Consider the following 9,514-nt stretch of genomic DNA (forward strand, 5'->3'; position numbering starts at 1 on the left):
AGGGTAAGAGTCTAGTTTACGTCCTTTTCCTAAGGAATACGTGTCATATATCGTTGGAAAGGTTATTTTATAAGGAATTCAACAAAGTAAATCCCAAGGCGAGGAAAAGTTTCCTGGAGGGGAAAATCGAGAAAAACCGATGTTGTCCGGATATGCATGATTGAACGTACTGAGGACATTTTTCGATGATGAAGCACATATTTAGGGGTGAAATGAGTGCTAATGGAACCTAACCTAACCTCGTTCCCGTGAATGGTTAGTGACAGAAAGTGTAAAAAGAAAAACTTACTTAGTCTACGGATGCCGGAGCGCCGGCTGTCTGCTAGCACGGTTTTGTCAACGGGCAAGAAAGACGTAAACGGGTAAGAAGGAGTGGGCAAGAAGGACGTAAACTAGACTCTAGCCGCAAAAAGAAACGAAGAAAACTTACTCGATCTGTCGCAAATAGAGCTTATTTCTGTGAAATAAGTGAAATGCCACCTTCAGCAATGTTTCTCAATGCAGAATACGTAAGTACAAATATTCAAATTAAATGAACTAGCAAATTTCAGCCGTCTGTCCCTTACGAGAAATTTACCAGATAGGTTAATCTAATACCTCACCTACACACTATGGAAGTTTGCTACTAATTATTTTTTAGACAATGAACCGGTAACGATTAGATATGCCGGAGACATATTTCTTGAAATTTACAGGAGAAAAGACGAGAAAGTACTTACGGAATTGAGTTCTTGTGGACTTTCTGAAGCCGCGGAAATTGTTTTTTTCGAATCGTGTAACTTATTTGGCCTGTAAGTAAGGTATTTTTCGTCATTCATGCATCTCCATTGCACGATAGCTCGTGCCACCATTACCGTAGACTACAGGAATCAAATGTTCCGTGCATTCGATTACGTAACCTCCTGTCAGTGCAGCAACCACGCGGTAATTTTATAAGATGATGTGTGAGGATTTTTTTATCCAATTTAATTTTCTGTTTGCCTAACCTTACTGAACCTAACCTAACCTTCCGTCAATGGTTTGTGGATTAATAACAATCATCTTGGGGTTAATAAGTGTTAGTGTAACAACCACATGGTAGTTTTACAAGATGACGTGTGAGCGTTTTTTTTTTTTCCAATTCAATTATCTATGTTTGCCTAACCTAACCTTCCGTGAATGGTTTGTGGATCAATTTTCGCTTAAAAATCTTTTGTGAATAGTTTGTGCGGCATTTATCGGTTCATAAGTTTGGGGTAACAGTTTCATGCATCGGAGACACATTTCTTCAATTTTACACAAGAAACTACTTACGGAAATGAGTTTCTCCAAGGTTTATAACCTCCGTCGATATATATTCTTCCTAAAACTTCATCCTACAATGCAGCAGAACAATAAATAATCACATTTCATGTAATAATATTGCGCATTTTGTGAAAATCGACAACATTATGCCGTTGTTTCCAAGTTGTACCTGCAGATGGCTCTAGCGTCGGAAGTCACGCGATCTCGCTAGTGGAATCAGGGTTTCCAAACGCGCGATTTTTTTCGAGAAACGCGATTTTTTTTCTTCGAGAAACGCGCGGTTTTTTGTCGAGAAAGGAAAATGGTTTTTCGATGAATTTAGGGGTGAAATGGGTGCTAATGGAACCTAACCTAACAGGCCTAACCTAACCTCGTGTGAATGGTTCGTGGGGCTAACCGTGGATGGTTTTTGGGGCTAACGTCAATGGTTTGTGGGGCTACCCGTGGATGGTTTTTGGGGCTAACGTCAATGGTTTGTGGGGCTACCCGTGGATGGTTTGTGGGGCTACCCGTGCATGGTTTGTGGGGCTACCCGTGGATGGTTTGTGGGGCTTTTTTACAACTTTCATGCACAATAGAGTTGGAAACATTGATATTCGAAAACAAAAGAAGCGTTACAATTCGCAAAGCAAGCGATATCGCACCGTGACGTGCTTTCCGTAGCGTTAAGGAAAATGGTTTATTTTAGCAGAAAAAGTGTTTGTTTTCGTGCAAAAAGCATATTGGCACCTTCCACTATGTTCCGCAATACATAATTGGTAAGTACAAACCACGAGAAAGACAAAATATCGGATTTAAATGTGTCTCCGATGCATGAAACTGTTAATAAGTTTGGAAACACTGCATATCAGCTGACGATACTGCATATCAGCTGACGATACACAATGTGAGTCAAGATTTGCCCGCCGAATTAGCAACGACCAATAAATAATTATAGTGTTAAAAATAACGCTTTTTTCATGGAAAAAAGTGAACCAAAGTTGAAAAATGTTCCGCTATGCATATGAGGTAAGTAGAAATGAATTTTATTTGAAAATAAACGAGTTAAATGTGTCTCCGGCCTATCTAACTGGTACAGTCACGGACACTTCCGGGTTATAGCAATTCCATTAACTTTCAATGGAATCGTTACAACCTAGAAGTGTCCATGACTGTACCAATGAACCTAACTGCCTAACCATACAAACACCACAAATAGAATGAAATATCTTATTAGAAAATCCCCGCAGTGACGAAATCATAAGCTCCAAAGGAGATATCACAAAAGATTTGGGTAACAGTAGGATAAGCCGGAGACACTTTTTGTTTTCAAATAAAAATCATTGCTACTTACCTCATATGCATAGCGGAAGATTTTTCAAGCTGGCCATAACTTTTTTTCATGAAAAAAAGCGTTATTTTTAACATTATAATCATTTATTGGTCGTTGCTAATTCGGCGCGCAAATTTTGACTCACGTTGTCTATCGTCAGCTGATATGCAGTATCGTCAGCTGATGTGCAGTGTTTCCAAACTTATGAACCGATAAATGCCGCACAAACTATTCACGAAAGGTTTTTAAGCGAAAATTGATGCTAGACTCTACTTTACGTCCTTATCTGCATGGTGATTGCTTCTTTGCGTTGGCGGTGCGCAATCGTGGCATCTCTTCGGGTAAGTACCTTTTTCTTTTTACACTTTCTGTTCACAATAGCCCCACTATCCATTGACGGGGTCGAGGTATGCCTATGAGGTTAGGTTAGGCCTGGTAGGTTAGGTTCCATTAGCACTCATTTCACCCCTAAATATGTGCTTCATCATCTAAAAAATTCCTCAGTACGTTCAATTGCACATATCCGGACAACATAGGTTTTTCTTGATCTACTTCTTCAGGAAAGCCTTGCTCGCTTTGGGATTTACGTTGTTCAATTAATTATAAAATAAGCTTTCCAACGATATATGACACGTATTCCTTAGGAAAAGGACGTAAACTAAAGTCTTACCTTACATTGGAAAAAAAACCGCTCACACGTCATCTTGTCAAACTTCCGCGTGGTTGCTACACTGTGAGGGGGTTACATAACCGAACGCACGGAACATTTGATTCACGTAGTCGACGGTAATGGCGGCACGAGCTATCGCACAACGGAGATGCATGATTGACGAAAAATACCTTATTTACAGGAAAAATACGTAGCACGATTCTAAAAAACAATATCTCCGGCTTCAGAAAGTCCTCAAGAACACAATTCCGTAAGTACTTTCTCGTCTTTTCTCCTGTAAATTTTAAGAAATCCGTCTCCGACTTATCCTACTGTTACCAAGATTTGTTCTGCACGTCACCTCTTCTCTGAATACATATTCAATTTCCTCGACTGTACTGACAATTTTAATAGATACATAAAAGAAAAGATCCACCGTTTAAAATTAACATTTACATCTATAAAATGAACCATATCCTTACTGAAACTAACCTAATTGCATTTGCTGCCTGGCATAGATTTTCGACAACACCGCCATCATTGATACATCACGTGATAGGGGGACGAGACGAGGCAGCGTTCAGCGTTGCCAGAGGCTCCTCTTGTCCTCTGTTGAGTGGCAATCACCGCCCACCTTGAAGTTTCCAGCCATTAGTACTGTTATAGTTTTGCAATGCAATGTCATCCGCTCAATAGTACATAATGCCATAGAGTGATGCGTACTCTATGGTTCAATGTATCAAAGGGTTTCATGTGGGAGCTGTGAAGTGTTTTGACAATATACTGGGACAAATTCTCGAATTTCCTTCATCGCCATCACATATTACCACATTTGTTTGCCTTATTACAAAGGCATTTCAATCATACAAATTTACAAAACAAATTTCTGCATTCTTTTTTACCTTGGCAAGTTTCTTGCTTTTGAGGGAGTCTTGACGACGATATTAATTCCCGGTAAATTAAAGTTGAACTGTGCCTTGATTTTGTTTCGCTGGACTCTTTGGCGGAGTGGTTAACGCAATGCGTTACAAATGTATGGGTCCAAGGTTCGTGTGCTTGATAAAACGTGCATTTTTACTACAATCGTATATTTTTATAACATCTCGATTTTCTTTCACATTTTCACCTGGGACGCAGCTAGGCTGATCAGTTTGGGGGGCCCAAATGTAAGATATTTCCTATTAAACTATTAAGAGAATTAACAACAAACAACATTATGTTAACACTTTTAATCCAATCTTATATTAAACGTGTGGCGCAACAGCTCATTGAGGGCCCGGGCCTACCTACCGACTGCCGGCCTCACTCCCACCTGACCCGACTCAATCACTCACCCAAGGCATACCCAAGGCAGGCCCGTAGCTAGAATTGATCTCTAGGGGGGGCTCATGGTTTATCAGGGGGGGCTCACGGTTTATCAGGTGACTTTTTAAAAAAACGTTTCACATTAAATAAAGGTAAGCTATTTTGTGTGTGTTCAGGGGGTCATTAAGTTAATATAAAGCATTAAATAGAAATATAATACAAATAATACCCTCTTTTTCAATATCTTCTAAAACACGGTCATCTCTCGAAGTGTTAATTGAATGCTACTGACCTCATTCCTTACTAAACACTTCATACACTTTTGATTACACAAATATTTGTATCCCATATGAAAAAAGCATGTTACTTCTCTCTTCATAAACTTTTGTCTTCTCGTTTAATATCTAAGAAACTAAAAGTTAAAATATACAAAACAGTAATTTTGCCTGTAGTATTATATGGATGTGAAACTTGGTCCCTTACATTGAAAGAGGAACATAAATTGAGAGTATTTGAAAATAAGATCCTTAGGAAAATCTTTGGACCTAAATGGGATGAGGAGACAGGTGAGTGGAGAAGGTTACATAATTTAGAACTACATAATTTGTATTCATGTCCAGATATTATTAGAATAATTAAATCAAGAAGACTTAGGTGGGCAGGCCATGTGGCACGAATGGGAGAGGAAAGAGGAGTTTACAGGATTCTTGTTGGGAAACCTGATGGTAAGAGACCTGTAGGAAGGCCAAGACGAAGATGGAGGGACAACGTTGAGATGGATTTAAAGGAAATCGGTAGGGATGGAAAAGAGTATATACTGTAGAACTTGCTCAAGATAGGGAAAGATGGAAGGCCTGTGTTGCTGCAGCCATGAACCTTCGGGTTTAAGAAGGCTAGAGAGTTAGTTAGTTAGTTAGTTAGCATATGAAAAATGCACAATATTCAATAATAGTGACTACAGTACATACCTCTGCCTTAAAAAAGTTGGAGTCGGCGATTCTTCATGTTGTTGAACCTGTGAAGCAGTCTCGACATATCTATGTTCGATGCTCGTTTCTTCTCAAATGCCAGAAAAACAAGATTTGCCAGGCGCTTGCTGCACATTGACAGTCTCTGAGGGCTATTGATGCGGGTTAACACAGAGAAAGTGGATTCACACAACGCTGTACTGCATGCAAAAGTTCTTATGCCAGCAAGTAGAGCATAAGTGTCTTCGTAGGCCATTCTAGTTTTGTACAGTTCTTTAAAAGTATCAGGGGAATCCAGTTTCTTGAGATATGCATTGGCAACAGTTAGTTCCTCTTTTGACGGAATGGTGATTCCAAAGGCTGATAAATATTCAATGTCGCTAAATTGAAGGGACTCAGCCGATGATATAGCCTCCAATAAGTCGTCGTTATTGGTAAAACGTCTATTTATTTCTGTTAGCACAAGATCTAAACATTCGTAGAATATTTGTGTGAGAGATGTGAGCTATTCCTCTCCTAGGACGTCAGTGATAACGAAGTCTTGCAACTGTGTATTTCGTTTTCTCTTTCTTGTGGGGTGCTCAACAATCTCGTCATGAATTCCATCCTCTTCTAGCAGTACATTACTTTCTTGCAGAATGCCTTCGTACACATCTTCCTGACGCATGCCCCTTAATGTTTCTGTGGCAGCTTCAATCATCTTTCTACCAGCATCCAAATGAACATTACGTGCTTGAAGCATTTTATCAACTGGGCTTAATATTTCAAGGATCTTTTTCATGAACACTAAGCAAAACCGAAACTGAGGTTTGCTAATGACTACAAGCAAACCAACACTTGCTGCTACGTCATCCCCGTTAAAATTTCCATTTTTCAGCAACTACAAAACATGAATTATATCTCTGTAGTTTTCAAATATTGTTCTCGTCATTTTTAAATGTCCTGACCAACGTTGTTCTAAAAGTCGCGAAAGACTTCTCCCCTCGTATAACATGGCAACTTTTCCCTTTTTTAGAAAATTGTGCAATATGGAACTCTGTTCGAAAAAGTGTTTAATTGGAGAAATTTCATCCACACATTTAACAATTGCCAGATGTAACCGATGGTTAAAACAATGAACGTAAGGAATTAGACGCCCAAGCCGTTGCTGGATTAAAGCTTGCACACCCCCTTTCTTCCCACTCATAACTGAAGCCCCGTCAAAACACTGGCTGAGCAATTTCGCACTATCCAAACCATATTTCTGAAAAATATTTAGTGTTAGATCTGCAAAAGACTCTGCATCAAAAGCTGACAGTGTTTCTATGCACAGAATTGATTCCATGACTGTCCCATTCTTTACATAGCGGATTCCTATGGCTACGTTTTCTCTGTTGTTTTTATCTCGTGTACCGTCTTCAAGCAAAGTATACAAAGGAACACCTGCACTGTTAATGTCACTAACAATGTTTTCACGTACGATGTCAGCCATTATTTCAATAATGTCATTTTGAATTTCAGGGGACAAGTAAAATGCGTTTTTAGGCACCTGCTTAAAACAGTCTGCCAGTGTCTCATCTTTTCGAAGCGTGAACTCGAAAAGATTTCGAAACAGGCTTTGTTCCTCATGTTCTTCTAAGTGGTACGTTCCCCTAAGAGGCAATTCGTTTATTGCAAGGAACTGAATAACTTCAGAAATGCTCTTGATATAATATTGATTCTTTTCAAGAACATTCTGATTGACTAGTGTAGAAATAGATTTTCCCACCAACGAACGGTTTTGCTTTTCTGCCCACCTTGACATTGCTTCTATGTGTGTAAGTGTCGCATCATGTTTCACTAGCCCTGCTTTGGTTTTATCGAGAGCTGCCTTCCAGTTCTTAAAACCTTTAGATGTAAAGGCCACTTCTTTGCATCCGAAAGGCCGATATTGTCTACAAGCATAGCAGAATGCTGCATCTAAAAATTGTGAATACTCTAACCATTTGAACCTTTTAAACCAGTCACTTTGAAAACACCGTCCATCAGCATTTTGGGGGTAATGTTTGAGTTTTAGCTGTTTAATTTCCTCACCTGGTTTGGAAATGTCCTTTACTTCTCTAGGCAAGAAATCCTCTTCTTGATTGGAGGCAGCCGTAGATGGGGAAAGAGTAGGTACGGTGGTCGCCGTGGTCAAAGATTCAGATGTTTTTTTACGAATTATAAATTTATCCATGGTGGTGGGGAATCGTTAAAATATCACAACACTACACACCAAGGATAAAACATGGTTATATTATTCGTCACTAAAAACACTCACTATCACACGAATCAGTTTTACGAAGATACGAAACACAATAACACCCGCGCAAACGCGAAACCTTCTTTACACGGATGAAGAACTCTACAAAGTGTCTTTGTCAATGTTTTTCCCCGACAGGGCATGGGCAAGCCCTTATATTCCACCCCCGACCGGGCAATAAAACTTCCCTTCGCAAAACTTGGGAGCCGATGACCTTTGATGCAGATGGAAAGGACCTGCTACAAGGGAAAGCCGAAAGAAGGGGAGCGAAGGTGCATAGATCCCCTGTGGAAGAAATTTGGAGAACCTTCTAAATACTTCCCGTTACTTACACTTCGGTTTATAAACAAGATGAACAAATGTGATAGCTGATCTTCATGTACTGTGAATTTATCATTCTATCAAGTTATGAGCAAATAATATCCACACTCTACATTTTCACTTGTCACGGCAAACAAATTATGCAATAGTTTTACCTAATACCAGGGGGCTGACGACAACGCCAGGGGGGCTGACGACAATGCCAGGGGGGGCTCAGCCCCCCTGGCCCCTGCCTAGCTACGGGCCTGACCCAAGGTGGCAGATCATCCAACCGGCTACGGGGTGACGTGTGGTCAGCACAACGAACCACCAGTCGTTGTTGTAGGATTCGATGACTGGGTTACGCAACTCATTTGTATCTCCACAGTTCCCTCAATGGTGGGTGGCCACCGGTCTCATACTATGCCCATTCACTGACAGAAAGTTGTTACGCTTCCCCCAGGATACTCGAAACAGTGTGCGTCCCGTAGCCGGAGCCCAAAGCGTTACGCCTTAGACCCGCACGGCCAATCTTATGTATGAATTAAATGTTTTAAGATCACATTTCAAAGTGTGTGTACCCTGTCCCATCTATTTCTGGAGCAGGCGAACAAAAACTAGTCTCTGCGCAAGTAGTGATGCGGGACGACTCAACCAATGAACACGTGAGAGGGAACGGAACTTAGTGAAGGGGGGGAAGCAATTGCAGTTACCAGCATTCCCAGAAGCGGCTAGCTACAGCCGGATTGCGCACACTTTTCCTGTTTTATCAGTGGTATCTGATAAACCGTTGACAAGCTGTCACAATGTACAGGATTGTGCACAAAAAAATGAGGCGATGTTGTCAGATGTAAAATGTTCTCAAGCCGTTCTCACTTGTGTTGTGTGTGTGTGTGTGTGTAGTTACACGTGTTTTTCTAACCTAACCTATCTTAACTTGCTACATTTACTGGTCAAATTATATTTTCTATTTAATCCTTAAGAGATTTACTATTTTATTTCTAATTTCTCTCTCTCATCTCGTCAAAAGAAAAACAGTTTTGCGCACAGACTTTAAAGCTATCAAAGTCGCAACGCTGGATCAAACTCTGTGCGCAAAATAGGTCAGTGAGATTTGTGCGCAATTCGGTGGCTGCGGCAGAAGCATGTACTGCTTCGCTCTGTCCACTCGATTTCCTCCCCTTCTTTGACGCTATGCGTGGCCTTGCTCGAGAGATAATTGAGACAGGGTATGGCTTTATGTTTGTTGGATCCATGGCTTTCTAGACGGCATTTGAAAAGAAAAACAAAGAAAAAAACTGGCTCCTGAGCAAAAGGGAAAAGCCTGAGTTATTTTTAGTATTTTTTACATCTGATCACCAAGATGCAAATTCTTTCGAGTGTTGCTCTTTCCAGCTTTGTAAAGCACATAAGATCTTGTTTTTGAAAAGAAAACG

Source organism: Lepisma saccharinum, chromosome 20 (genome assembly GCF_977018435.1).
Source record: "Lepisma saccharinum chromosome 20, izLepSacc3.1, whole genome shotgun sequence".
Classification (NCBI taxonomy): domain Eukaryota; kingdom Metazoa; phylum Arthropoda; class Insecta; order Zygentoma; family Lepismatidae; genus Lepisma; species Lepisma saccharinum.